Below are 10,182 nucleotides of genomic sequence, written 5' to 3'. Positions count from 1 at the left end.
TAGCTGTAGGGTGCTCAGGTTTAGTTGGACAGTGATACGTCTTTTAGAAACAGTTTAATTCCTGTATTTATTCAAAAAAAATTAAATAAACAACCTGTTTTGCAAAGTTTTTCTAAATGGTTAATTGTGTAAAATGAATGAATTAAAAAATCATTAAATCACTGCATGTGCAGGCTGAAGTCTGTATGAAGTATGAAGTATTCAAAATGCCTTGCGAAGGTTGACATTAGCCTATAACCATTCACAAATGATGGTGACTGCAGTCTGTGATCCTTTGTGAATGAAGAAAGTCCACTACACCAGTGGCTCCCAATAAACAATTAATTTAATGTGACGTTTCGGGCATTGACCCTTCATCATAAACCCCTACAGATTGAAGGCTCTCTAGATGTGTGTGTAGATGTGTATGTGTTCGTGAGGGAGCGAGAGAGACAGAGCAGGGTCTTCAAAGTCAACATGTCAAAGTAAAACACTTTTAAATTATTTAAATGATAATAATGACACAGTATTTTTATTTTAAAATATTAATTTCTAATTTCATGCTGTATAGCTCATTTATAAATGGTGCACTGTCACTTTAAGTGCATTGTGTCCACACATTCTCATAATGATCTTTTCAAAGTCAAAGTCAAAGTCAGCCTTATTGTCAATTTCTTCACATGCTCCAGACATACAAAGAGATCGAAATTACGTTTCTCACTATCCCACGGTGAAGACAAGACCAGCCAGACAAGACATATTTTACCAATTTAAGTACACAGACAAACATAACATTTAAGTAAACAAAAAATAAGTAAATAAGAGGGCACATACAATGAAGAAATAAGAGCAGCAAAATTTGGTTGGAATTGTGCATGGACAGTCAATAAAATAGTAGTGCAAAGTCAGGCCAATAAAAGGCTGAGGTAGTTCTGTTTGACCTAAGTAAGAAAGAAAGTGGCATAGTGGTGCAAGTTATGTAAGAGCAGCAGAAGTGTTGTGTTTTCAGGACAACAACAACAAGTTGCAAAGTGTGCAAAGTGTACAAGTGTGCAAGTGGAGTAGTGCAAGGCGGCCATTGTGGGTCCAATGTCCAGGATGTTATGTAGCTGAGGGGGGAGAGGGGGGAGAGAGTTCAGCATCCTAACAGCTTGGTGTATGAAGCTGTTGGTGAGTCTGGTGGTGCGGGAGCGCAGGCTTCTGTACCTCTTCCCAGAGGGCAGTAGATCAAACAGATTGTGAGCGGGGTGACTTGCATCACTCACAATTTTGGTCACCTTGCGGGTGAGGTGGGTGGTGTAAATGTCCTTCAGGGAGGGGAGTGAAGCACCAATAATCCTGCCAGCTGTGTTCACTATGCGCTGCAGGGCTTTCCTGTTGTATTCAGTGCAGCTAACGCCCCACACAGCGATACAGCTGGAGAGGATGCTCTCAATGGTGCCTCAGTAGAATGTGGTCATGATGGCTGGTGGAGCACTTGCTCGCCTGAGTTTCCGCAGGAAGTACAGGCGGCGCTGAGCTCTCTTCGCCAGTGATGCAGTGTTGGTGGTCCAGGAGAGGTCTTCGCTGATGTGCACCCCCAGGAATTTGGTGCTGCTCGCTCTCTCCACCACAGCACCGTCGATGGTCAGTGGCAGGTGTTGGGTGTGACCTCTCCGGAAGTCAACAACAATCTCTTTGGTCTTGCTGACGTTCAGCAGGAGGTTGTTGTCCCTGCACCACGTGGTCAGATGGTCGACCTCCAACCTGAATTGAGTCTCGTCGCCCTTGGTGATGAGACCCACCAGAGTTGTGTCGTCAGCAAATTTCACTATGTGATTGTTGCTGTAGGTTGCAGTGCAGTCATGTGTCAGCAGGGTGAAGAGCAGCGGACTGAGCACGCAGCCTTGTGGGGCCCCTGTGCTCAGTGTGATGCTGCTTGAGGTATTGTTTCCAACACGTACTACTTGAGGCCTCTGACAGAGGAAGTCCAGTAGCCAGTTGCAGAGGTAGGTACTGAGTCCCAGTTTGACAAGTTTGCAGATGAGTTGTTGTGGTATTATGGTGTTGAATGCAGAACTGAAGTCTATAAACAGCAATCTCACATATGAGTCTCTTTTTTCCAGGTGGGTGAGGGCTGGGTGGAGGGCAGAGCAGATTGCATCCTCTGTGGACCATTTGGCTCGGTATGCAAACTGGAAGGGGTCCAGGGTGGGGGGGAGAATGGATTTGATATGTGACATGACAAGCCGCTCAAAGCACTTCATGATGATGGGTGTCAGTGCCACAGGGCGGTAGTCATTGAAGCAGGATGGAGCAGTTTTCTTCGGCACAGGTATGATGGTGGCAGCTTTGAAACATGATGGGACGATGGCTTCCTTCAGGGAAGTGTTAAAGATGTCTGTGATAACATCCTTAAGCTCCCCTGCGCAGTCCTTCAGCGCACGACCTGGGATGTTGTCTGGACCTGTTGCCTTACGGGTGTTGATAGCAGCAAGTGTCCTCTTCACGCTGTCGGCAGAGAGGCACAGGGGCTGCTCGTGTAAAGGGGGATGGGTCTTCTGTGGGCAGGTGCTGTTTTGTGCTTCAAAGCGAGCAAAGAAGCGGTTCAGATTGTTGAGCAGAGGGATGTTGCTCTCACAGCTCTGTCTTGGGTTGCTTTCGGTACATTTGATCCTTTGTGAATGAAGAAAGTCGGGCATTAACCCTTCATCATCATCACCTACAGATTGAAGGCCCTCTATGTGTGTGTGTGTGTGTGTGTGTGTGTGTTCGTGAGAGAGAGAGAGCGAGAGAGAGAGAGAGAGCAGGAGAGATATCTTACGGGTCTTGGGTTGCTCTCAGTCCCCCCCTGGCTGTTCTTGAGTTCTGCAGCAGTCCACCAGCATCACGGACACCCACTTTAACTGGACCAGAGACACATGGTCTGAATGGGACAGGTCCGTTTCAGGGTTGAGGGGTTAAGCAGGGGCGCAACTACCCATTTGCTGAGGGGTATGCAATAACAACATTGGCGCCCCCGCGCCCCCTCCAAACAAAAACTAGGCTGCTGTTTTAGTTATGATTGTGATTAATCACAATTTATATGATAGATGGTAACAAAAATAGATAAAAAGACCAATAATGTACCCTATTAGTGTGTATTTTGATGAAGTTTTGATAATTGGTGCATTGTCACTTTAAGGGGTGCTGAGTCTAGACGGTTATCATAACGTCCTTTTGCCAGCTGTTGCTCACAAAGGATAAGGCTGATCCAACTCTAGCCTTGTTTGTTTGCGCCACATTGACAACACAATATTAAGTTATTACAAGGAGTCTTCATTGTTAGGATGGAAACATGTAATGAGTTGTTGCTGGCTTGACATTTCTATTTGCAATTAAAAGTGCATTATGAGCCTGGTAGCCACTTAGCTATCTGAATGGAATAGGCTACGTTTCAATCGGCATCTATATGCTTCATGGAAATGCTTAACTTAAGGAAAACTAATTATTGAAGACTCACCAACTCAATTATTCAGAAGCAAAATAATCTTTATATTCTTGGCCATGTTACAAATCAGTGAGTACAGGCAATGTTAAAGAGCCCTCTCACCAACCTGAGCTTATAAATGGTGAGACAGTGGGAACGTGATAACTCTGTCACCTATTGTAGCCTCATCTTTCTTTAATTCGTAATTTCCTTTTAAACGTTTCTTATTAAATGGGAGATGGCAACAATGTCAAGCCAGCTGGTGCCTCTGCCTTTGTTTCTTATGCATGCTCAAGATGCGTTCCAAATTACACATAGGCCTGGTGTAGTAACTCAAGGTAGAGCTGCATGAAGATTGTGAAAACCCAAAGGTATTAATTATTCTTGCATGTTTGATCGATAACTCATTTCGGAAGGTTTTGATCCACAAACGAAATAAAAACTATAAATAGATGCTGCGTTGTTTGCGTTATTCTACTAAGTGTGAGATCCGGGGCTAGTGCTTGCCATTAGAGCTAGATAAACTTGAACGTTAACATGAATAGGCCTAGGCCTATTTGTAAGCCTCCATGGTAAAGCAGAGTTATTGCAGTAGTTATGTTTTCCAGATTCTTGTCAGTTATTGTAGCCTACATGCTACCTTAGCCTATATTTTCTAGTTGTCAGCGCAGCAACATTGATTTTGCAATAAGCTAGCCGTAAACCCCAATTTGGCACTAGCTAGTCTGTTAACATGAATATTTGCAAGCCTCCAAGCCCACACTTTAAATCCTACCTGTTGCCTTTCACCATACACTTATTTAACTGCTGTCCCTTGACATGCCATCTCCTTTTCCCTCTTTCTTTTTCTATTTTTAGCCCCGACAGCTTTTTTGTTTTATCCATCTTTTTCCATAGAAAACGTCTGTTCGTTCAGGGCGCCCCCCGCTCCGTCTTCTATGTCAAAATTCTATGATGGAATCTTATGAGATAGGGTGCCTGGCCTGTTAGACCTCTAAAATGCTATATAACATTGAGGAAATACAGAAATGATTATTTAGAATCGCACAACAGCAGCTACTTATAGAACATACCAAAAAAATATTGTTTTTTTAATTAAATAATTTATTTTTTACCATCGCTTTGGCGCCCCCATGGTGCTGCGACCCTATGCGCCGCATATAGTGCATACCCACTTTTTGCGCCACTGGGGCTAAGGTCTTGTCTGAATCATGTTCCTTTCCCTAAAACACACAAAGGAAGGGACAGGTGTCAATAGCAATGGAATCATTTTTATTGATGGAAAAATACTCTTCAACTATACACGTTTTTAATATTCTCAAGAGGTAAAGCAAGGCAAGGCAGTTTTAATTTCAACACAGCAATTGTGTGGCTGGGTGAAAGGTTAAAGATAAATTTCAGCTTTCTAACAAAAAAAAACTGTATTTTAAACTGTCTTTCACCCAGCCAGCCACACAATTGCTGTGTTGCAATTGACACAAAATGTGTTGTCCTGAGCACACACAGCATATGTGTCATTTTTAACACATCACAAAATGTGTTGTCCTGAGCACACACAGCAGATGTGTCATTTTTAACACATCACTTTTTAGAGTGCAGAAACAGCCCTGGCTGATGTCTACATGGGTTTGAAGTATCGGCGGCCATATTGTAACGCTTTTTTAGCACTTATCGGCATCTATTTCGGGCAGAACTGCGTGTGTGCAAGACTTCACGAATCACGACACACCAATCTCGCTCCATCTGCGAGATCACAACACATGATTGGCACAATGTATCCACATGTCAACTTTTGGCGGCGGAAGGGGCGGAATAGACGACTGCCATGTTTGCGTTACGAACTAACCCCATTCCTATGGGAGATTCTTTGAGTGCTGTGTCTCCTCATTAGAAAGTCTCTGGCTGGACTGACCATGTTGGTGTGAGAATCTGCAGAGATTCTGGAATTTCTGGAATTTCCTTATGTTTACACTTTGTGTTAAACCTGTAGAAAGTCACACATCAGAAAACCTTACAGTGTCACAGTGTAAGGGAATTACTTGAAGAATTCCTCCCTAAAGATAAGAATGTGTTGCTCTTTGACACAACAGATGGGGCAGCGAATATGATTAAGTTGTCCCAGTTACTGGGCCATGTAACATGCATAGCACACTGTTTACACAACTTACCAAAATCCCAGGATTGCCAGCTAGAAACTAAGAAATCTCACAGCCCATAAAAACACTAAAGACCGCAGTGTCCTCAACATGATATGAAGCATAGTCAGTTTGGAGACAGAAGTCACTGAAACCCTAAAGAGGTTAGGAAAGCACTTGTTATGCCTCCTACCTGTTTGTCCTCTCTAAAGGACCTTTCTAAACTGGAATATCTCCCACACCATACATACTACTGAGATAATTAATTTTGTTCCCTAAAGAGGACATTTAAGACTTTTAAATGGTATCAAATTTATGGGGGTGGGGTTTTGGGAACTATCTCTTTTTCTTCCTGGAAAATGGTGTCCTTCACCTAGTGATGGGCAAATGAAGCTTTGGTGAACCACTGAACCACAGCAGTATGAACCTAGCGACACTAGCTGAAAAGCAAAAAGATGGCCGCTACACATACATTTTTCAACATAAAAGTCCTTAACAAACCAATATTTTTGGTTACATATACTGGTTTGGGTAAAAAAAATCGACATGTGGCGGCCATATTGTTTTTTTTTTATTAGTGTTGCTAGCTTCACACTGCTGTGGTTTAGTGGTTCACCAAAGCTTCATTTGCCCACCTTCACCCAGCAGACATCCCAACCTGCCAAAAGTCATTTCAGGGAGGTATCACAAAGCCCCCCCCCCCCCCCCAAAAAAAAAAAAAATAAATAAATTTAGCCTACTTAAATACAGATTAATATGTTCAATAATGTCTAGCCAGTACAATATATAAAGGAAGGCCTATAGATAGAAATTGTGAAAATAAAATATGTAGATAGTTTGGTCTTTTCATGTAGCCTTAGCCTTGGCAACTATCTAGTAGGCTATAGGCCTGAATAATATGCACATGAATTGACACTTGTTAAATTCACCTCAACATGTTTTTTGCAATCATTTAACCCGCCATGGGCAATGCTAAAGTCACTGTTACAAACAATGCAGTGTGCAAGACTAGGCCTATCATTATGTTTTACTCTTATGAGACAAGGGTAGCCTACACTTTGAAATGGTCTTACATTTTACTTTTTTTGAGGCACTGACTCTGCCATGACACTCCTGTTTCTATACACTGAACTGATTCATTAATGGTGCATTGAGAGCACCTCGGAATGACAAGGACGACCCCATGGCTACTTTGTTTTTCCGACAGCAAGTGTTCATGTGCTTTGCCATCGGAATGTGTGACAAACACGGATGCCACAACAAAGGTTAAAACATACACTCACTAATCCTAAACAAACAACTGTATTTGCTTAAAATACAGTGTAAGATGCTCGTGAAAGAAAGATATGCAGCTTTCAAGTGACAAAAACTGCCAATTCCCAAGTTCACATTAAAACTGTTGGACATGAAAGGCCACATGGACTACAAACGAACTACAACGTGACGACAAAAGTGATGACGAGCCCCTAACTGGGCAACTCTGTTAGCAAAATCTAGCCCCAGTCAGAGAATGTCTAATAAGGGGAGAACCTTCACTCTCGGAACTCTTCCGGTGTGGTACTGCATCTAGGGGCGCTCGCGGGCGAGTCCAGAATGAATGGACGTCTATGGAGCTGTACCCCTCAAAATCCACTTTTCTCGGGATATAATTTTTTTTCAAGTAATTTAAATATTGTATTCAAAAGGGGAGACATTACACTTGGTTGAGTATTATATTTTTTAAAGTCACTTAATTGTTCTAAAAAGCCTTTCAAACGTGTCAATGACGTCATTCATTAGCATGATCATAGCATATCATAGCATCAATGCTAGCGTGTTATGGGCAACAACGACCCAACCTGTAAGAAAACGAAAAGACATGACTCCCGGATTATTTCACTTTTGATTGATAATCCATATCCATTTTGCGAAAAATAAAATAAAATCTGAGGGTTTCAGTTGTCCAGTTTCCGACCTCTAACTCACACATTAAGTGACGTGAATGACGCGGAATGATGATGTTTTCACTCGGAGAAAGGTTTTTCCGAAGCCCATGAACGCTAGGTAAGTTCGGGAGAAAAGAGATAAAAGCCTGCCTACACTGAAAACTGATTGGTTGATTTAGCGAAACAGGCCAATCAGGATGCTATCTGTCTTGGATGCGCTCAGACACACACGCACCACCCCTCTCTCTCCCGTCGTGTGCTAGCTACACTCAGATGCACATGCGGTCTCGCATGCGCGCTCTTGATCGGTCACTCTAGATTCTGGGAGATTTTATCTAATTTGCGGGCGTCAGGATGCTGCTATCAATATGCGGGAGACTCCCGGAACTTCCGGGAGACTTGGGATGTCTGGGTCAGGATTTGAAGGGTTAGCTTCAGCCAGTTAGCATGGCATTTGGCCGCCGACATTTTTGAAAACATGGCGTTACATGGTTGCAACTTCTGGCACCAGTTTGCACATGCTGATTGGTAGATGACAGCTCATGCACGAGTTTAGTGTTGGGCACGAGCATCCTCGCGCGTCCATGTTGGTTTGCATTTCAGGAAACCGACAAATAAAACAACTAACTACTTGGATTAGGCTACAGATATTTGACTTAATGGTTTAGTCTGTATTATACTGGACTTTGTCGTTAATAAAAGAAAAATGTAAATGTTGTCATATTAGGCTATTATGTGCCTTATGTGTGGGTTGACAAGGTAACTGACTATGACCATACATTTTAGCAGATGCAATGACCTATATCCAATTATTAGGCTACTCATTGCCTATTTTAGCAAGGCACAAGCTGTAGTTCCTACCTGTAATCCATGACAATGCAACGTCTGGATGTAACCTATGTCTCCCTGTTAAAAGGAGACCTCTCCTTTCCCCTAAATATATATATATTTTTTAAAACTGTTAGAAGACTGCCCTGTGCAACTACTTGCATGCACTCACCTTTTACCTCTGTGTTTGAAGGGTGTCATTTTGTTGTTTGGTATGTGTCTATGTCTTGTGTATCTATGTGTCCTCATATAGGGAAGATTTTAACAGGGATATTGGTACAGACCATCAATCCCCCCTCTATGTTGGTTTAGCCCGAGTCCTGATTGGATAATTGGCTGGCCTACTTAGACAGGCTCATTTCACGCACAGAGGAGTCTTGTGGGAGAGTCTAAGGAGAGGTGCTGGCAAATAAACGTCCTGGATATCCTCTTTAGAGAACAAAAGGATTTACAGGGTGCTTGTGCAAGTCTTGAAAGTCTTAATAAGTATGGAATTTTGAAAAACTGTTTTCCAGACCTTGAAAAGTCTTGAATTTTGTGTGAAAGTTTTAATAAAGTATGGAAAAAATGTATGGTAGAATCTTACAGTATGCTCAAAGGCATTGTGAAATGAGAAATAGGAAGGTAGGCTATAAAAATATAATTTTACTAACTGGTCACACTGTATTAGCCTAATGGAATGATATCCAATCAACGCTTGCCTAGTCTGGCACCTTTTCGTCACTGCTGAGGTCTATTGACACATAGCTAGCCTAGTGGTCAACAGAAATGGGTTGTTGCGTGTTTTTGAATTTATGGCTGGATTTGAAGTTAAAAAAGCAGTTTATGAAAGCTGCTATGAATGTGTTATGAACTCACCCGTCAAGTAAAGTGTTACCGATAGTTTTTGTGACACTTGTTTGATGTGAAATTCATGTACTTGTGATTTTCATGTTTTGAAACATTTTCATCAGTAAAAGCATAATTTACTGTGAATAATGCATTTGGTGATTGAATTCTAGCCTATAAAAATTAACATTTCTAATAAACACAGTTGGTACAATCTCAACCAATAAAGTAGGCAGTAGGCACACAAGTATACAAGTACATCAAGTTAAGGTCTTGAGAAAAAAAAATCCAGTTTTAAAAAAGTCTGGAAAAAGTTTGGAATTTTAATTTGGAAAAAGAGCAAGCACCCTGATTTAGCTCAGTAGTATGCATGGTCTGAGAGAGAGACAAGTTCACAAATGTCCTGTAGAGAGGACAAAATGTACCTCCAGTAGTCAGGAGGCTATGAGAAACTGAACTCTTCCAGGTGACATTGACATTTCAGTGTACTTTCTTTACTTGTGTTTTTGCCATTTGCCTTATGCATATATTTCACTTTTCAGATTCAGTTCAACAGTGATTGGGGTAGGAAATGAGAGGACAACTACTGATGGTGGTTTGAAGCTCAGTCTTCAAATTCTATCCTTGACCAAGAGATAGATGCTTTTCTGGCAGTAAGAACAAGGGAGCATTGGACTTTTGGCGAACCCATAGCAATCATTTCCCCACACTGCCCGCTATGACCCGGTGCTACCTCTCCATTTCACCAGGGAGTGTGCAGGTGGAATGCATGTCTAATAATAATAATAACAATAATAATAATAATAATAATACGTTTTATTTATATAGCACCTTTCTCAGACTCAAGGTCACTTTACACAGTCAACACAAACAAAGCAAGACAACACAAAAACAAACAGCCGGTGGAATGCATGTTTAGCCTTCAGCCCAGTGGCAAACGAAACAATCATCATTTGCTCCTTCAAGGTGTAATATGATAAGCTTTATCCGTGGTAATGCCAAGTTATTGTATACAACCAGAGACTTTCTAATGTAGAGA

This window comes from Alosa pseudoharengus, unplaced genomic scaffold (genome assembly GCF_046254945.1).
Source record: "Alosa pseudoharengus isolate Yale_2024_CS ecotype anadromous, Long Island Sound unplaced genomic scaffold, YU_APseudo_1.1 YU_APseudo_1.1_scf_1, whole genome shotgun sequence".
Taxonomy (NCBI): Eukaryota; Metazoa; Chordata; class Actinopteri; order Clupeiformes; family Clupeidae; genus Alosa; species Alosa pseudoharengus.
The sequence above is the reverse complement of the archived record's forward strand: the minus strand, read 5'-3'. Positions refer to the sequence as shown.